A 4,708-nucleotide genomic window follows, 5' to 3' on the forward strand; every position below is an offset into this window, starting at 1 on the left:
GTGAAAAAGTATTTGCTCTGTTCAGATTTGTTCTACTTTTGCATATTTTTGATATTGACTGTTATCAGATCTTCAAGTATTGCCACCCGAGGTGTGTACGGGTGGGAAAGACCAGCTTTTGGACCCACCCGGTGTCTAAACCACTCATTATAAGGTGTGGCATCTCGCGACATAGACTTAATTGACTGCAGCTGCACATCTTGTACAGCTGGCTGCAATTAGGACGGAAAATCATGGAGAGGTAGTGGCATTCAGAGGGGGAGAGAGAGAGAGAGCCGCGATGAGGACACGCCGAACCTGTGTCACAAACATTGCACCAGTAAGCACCCAATGCCGAAGGTTTGAGTCTCTCTCTGCCCTGGGGTAAAATATTATCTTCCCCAGTGATTTAAGTTTACATTCAGTTACTGCCATAAAGGGCCAGTTGTTGATTTTGAGTATTTGCCTTGTTTTGTGAGAACATGGGACATGAAGATTCCCCAAGCTACCTGTGATCCAATTTTGAGTTAATAAATCCCCTTTGAGTGCTGAACTGCCTTGTCTGCCTCTTGGTTTTGTACTGCTACACATGACACACTCCTCCACCTACAGTGTCGTTACACAACCAAAACCTAATATTAGGTCAAGTGAGCCTGAGTTTACAAATTTCAAACAAAAGTATACTTATTTTATTAAAATTTATGCAACACACAATTCCCCTGTGTGAAAAAGTAATTACCCCCTTACACTCAATAAGTGGTTGCGCCACCTTTAGCTGCAATGACTGCAACTAAATGCTTCTTGTAGTTGTTGATTAGTCTCTCACATCGTTGTGGAGGCATTTTGGCCCACTTGCATGCAGAATGGCTTTAACTCTGTGACATTTGTGTGTTTTCAAGCATGACATTATGGGACACATCTCGTACAAAATTTGACTCAAGTTTGCCAAAAAGCACCTGGAAGATCATCAAGACTCTTTGGAAGAATGTTCTAAGGACATATTAGTTAAAAGTATAAATTTTTGGATGCCATGGGTCCCATTATGCCTGTCAAATACCAAACACTGCATTTCACAGTAAGAACCTCATACCAATGTTCAAGCATGGTGGTGGTAGTGTGATGCTTTGGGGATGCTTTGTTGCCTCAGGACGACATGCTTGAGGAGATTCGGGATCTTAAAAGTAAAGTATGCGATATCAGAAATTGTGTACTAGAATTATTGACAACCTAAAATATTGTCATAATTATAAATACAGTTTATACAAGTTGTATACACATTTTCTGTATAGCCTCTAAAATACAGTACCTTCAGAAAGTATTCACACCCCGGAGTTTTCCACATTTTGTTGCATTACAAAGTAGGATCAAAATGTATTAAATAAACTTTTTTCTTTCATCGATCTACACAAAATAGTCATGTCAAAGTGGAAGAAAACTAACATTTGTAAAACATTTATCTGAAATAAAACACTCATGTATCTTGATTAGATATTTATTCAAGCCCGAGCCAATACATGATAGAATCACCTTTGGCAGCGATTACAGCTGTAAGTCTTTCTGGGTAAGTCTCTAAGAGCTTTCTACAACTGGATTGTGCAATATTTGGCATTATTCTTTTCAAAATTCTTCAAGCTCTGTCAAATTGTTTTTTGAACATTGCTAGACAACCATTTCTAGGTCTTGCCATAGATCTTCAAGCAGATTTAAGTCAAAACTGTAACTCGGACACTCAGGAACATTCACTGTCTTTTTTGTTAAGCAACTCCACTGTAAATTTGGCCTTGTGTTTTAGGTTATTGCAGTGGGTGGGTAAAATCCCTAAGGAAGCCAATGTAACGGATGTGAAACGGCTAGCTTAGTTAGCAGTGCACGCTAAATAGCGTTTCAATCGGTTACGTCACTTGCTCTGAGACCTTGAAGTAGTAGTCCCCCTGCTCTGCAAGGGCCGCGGCGGTAACGATGCTTCGTGGGTGACTGTTGTTGATGTGTGCAGAGTCCCTGGTTCGGGTATGGGCGAGGGGACGGTTTAAAGTTATACTGTTACATTGATGCTGTTGACCCGGATCACTGGTTGCTGCGGAAAAAGGTCAAAAGGGGGGTGAGTGTAACGGATGTGAAACGGCTAGCTTAGTTAGCGGTGCGCGCTAAATAGCTTTTCAATCGGTTACGTCACTTGCTCTGAGACCTTGAAGTAGTAGTTCCCCTTGCAGAGGCTTTTGTGGAGCGGTGGGTGACTGTTGTTGATGTGTGCAGAGTCCCTGGTTCGCGCCCGGGTATGGGCGAGGTGACGGTTTAAAGTTATACTGTTACACCAAGCCAGAAAAAAAAACCTGTGTGTTATGATAATTGCGTTGTTTGCTCCATAACCTGTTCATCTACCTTGCCACCGTGCTATATAGGCTTAAGTCCGAGACAATAAGAAGACAGTGGCAGAATAAATTCAACCATACCTTTGTTTCATCACAAAACCGGAGAGCAACATCTGTCCAGTGGAGTCCACAAAGGATATTGCATGTAACAAACAGTTACATGGTCAATCAAGTTAATGTTTCCAACATTTTCAGACTCCTCTTAACTATTGATTTAGAACACTGGAGTTACCGCATGTCGCAAAGAAAAACAGGAGCTGCCTCCGCTATTTCACCACCATTTCAACATCATCAAATCACCTATGTTTAGTCTAATACAGTGACTAAAAGATTCCCACAACAATTTAGTCCAATCAATGTAAGCTAAATATCACGTGGCTGTCCATGGGGGTACTGATTTCTGTGTGTGTTTTCTACTTGTTGACTCACCCTACTTGTAGAGAAACGCCAATGCCATCCTGCCCGCTTTCATTTTGGCGAAACGGTCTCTGACTCTTGTCATATCACGCTTTTATTTTTTGTTGTCCTAGGTTATCTGGCTAAAATGCTTGCTCGCTAGCCTAACTTCCTTTTATGGCCAACGATTAGCCTACTACATCAAGCTACATTGAACTTCCATCCTTTCAGGCAAGGGACACAATATATTAATTAATGGTAGGATCACATCTTTCTGGGGCCTGTGTGGACGGAACAGTAATTGACAGGATTCCTTGCCTCTGCTGTAAAGTCCCAAAAAACATTCAGCCGCATTCACAACAATGCCTATTTTCTCTGATTTCGTTGTTAGCGCTGTGCAGTTTATAACCAATGCAATAAACGATACAAAGTCCACCTTTTTAACATGCAACATTTCAGGATCCTGTTGGTGATAACTACTATGGTTTCTTAAACATTACTTCCTTATTCTTACTGTCTCCAGATAGGAGACATGCTGGACATGTCTCCTTCACCCTAACAGGGCACTTCCTGAATTTGGGTGCATGCTCGCCACCACAATTGCAGCATGTCGCTCCAACTAGCATACGATATTCCAGTCTACATACACTTGACACCTTTATTTAACTAGGCAAGTCAGCTAAGAACAAAATCTTATTTTCAATGACAGCCTAGGAACAGTGGGTTAACTGCCTTGTTCAGGGACTGAATGACACATGTTGACCTTATCAGGGATTCAATCGTGCAACCTTTCGGTTATTAGTCCGCCCCAAGTCCAAATAGTTAACATTTATCACACTGCAAAGGGTTGGGCACGAAGGCTCCTACAGAATATCTCACATAACCCAAATATGCATGTGACGCTGCACGGAGAAAATAACAAAATAATGGATGGAGTCGGTTTCCTCACTCCATACACCATACTGGTCAGTCGGCATTCACCATAGGCGCCCTGCTTCGCAGATCCACACACGACACCTTCTAATATCTTTATCGGGTGCAAAGAACTCTACTTCAGCTCCTCGGACACACAAAAATAAACATATTTCTTGTTATCGAGACTTCAAACGGATCTCCCAGTTATCTCGATCGATCTAAAATCCTCACTCTAAGAGTCAGAACTAGGCTTGGATTTACTAGACTCCACAACCACTTTACTTCTCTTGTTTCCCTTTTTTGTTTGCCACTGTAATCCATTCCTTCTCATCTCCATTCGACGCGCCATCAATTTGAAACAAAACATCCGCCTCCACCATCTTCCCAAACCCCCCTCCTTGATAGCTCAGTGCTCGAGGGATCACTAAAGACCCGGGTTCGATCCTGGGCTGTAACACAACCAGCCGTGATCGGGAGTCCCATAGGGCGGCGCACAATATTGGCCTAGCGTTGTCCGGGTTAGGGGAGGGTTTTGTCAGGGTAGGCCGTCATTGTAAAATAGGAATTTGTTCTTAATTGACTTGTCTAGTAAAATAAAATGTAACAAATCGCCACTGCCACAAAGTCAAAATTTCCGCCTAGTCCACCAATCAGATGAGGGAGTGTGATGACACGTATGCCGGCTCAGAAGGCCCGCCTACCCGACCAATTAGATGAGGGAGTGTGATGACGCGAAATTCCGGTTCGCGGGAAACGCCTCGTTTTCGAAATGGCATATGGAGTCCAAGTTTGAGGGCCAAATAACAAAATACGTTCGGGAAAAATAATTGGCAACGTTACAAAAATTCACAAAAGGTTTCCATCCAATTGGTGACAGATTTTTATGTGAATATTCTAAAATCAGCATTCAAAAAAACTATTGCGTATTTTCCAAGCATAGAGGTTTCCACTTGTTCCACTTGTTGCAGATAAAAGACAGCGTGATGACGTAATGCATATAAAAAACAATTACCCCCAAAAATCAACAAACAATTTAAGTGGGTTTCCAT

At 42.1% G+C, this 4,708-nt stretch overlaps 1 long non-coding RNA gene across 1 annotated transcript; it reads right to left on the reverse strand.

Annotated features, from left to right (window-relative positions):
• Window positions 1-1,455: 1,455 nt before the first annotated feature.
• Window positions 1,456-4,305, reverse strand: LOC135563949 (uncharacterized). The gene is made up of 2 exons (XR_010460672.1): window positions 2,165-4,305; window positions 1,456-2,053 (listed from the first exon to the last, which is right to left on the reverse strand). It is a non-coding gene; the product is annotated as an uncharacterized LOC135563949 (long non-coding RNA).
• Window positions 4,306-4,708: the final 403 nt, after the last annotated feature.

Source organism: Oncorhynchus nerka, linkage group LG23, assembly GCF_034236695.1.
Source record: "Oncorhynchus nerka isolate Pitt River linkage group LG23, Oner_Uvic_2.0, whole genome shotgun sequence".
In the NCBI taxonomy this organism is placed as follows: Eukaryota; Metazoa; Chordata; class Actinopteri; order Salmoniformes; family Salmonidae; genus Oncorhynchus; species Oncorhynchus nerka.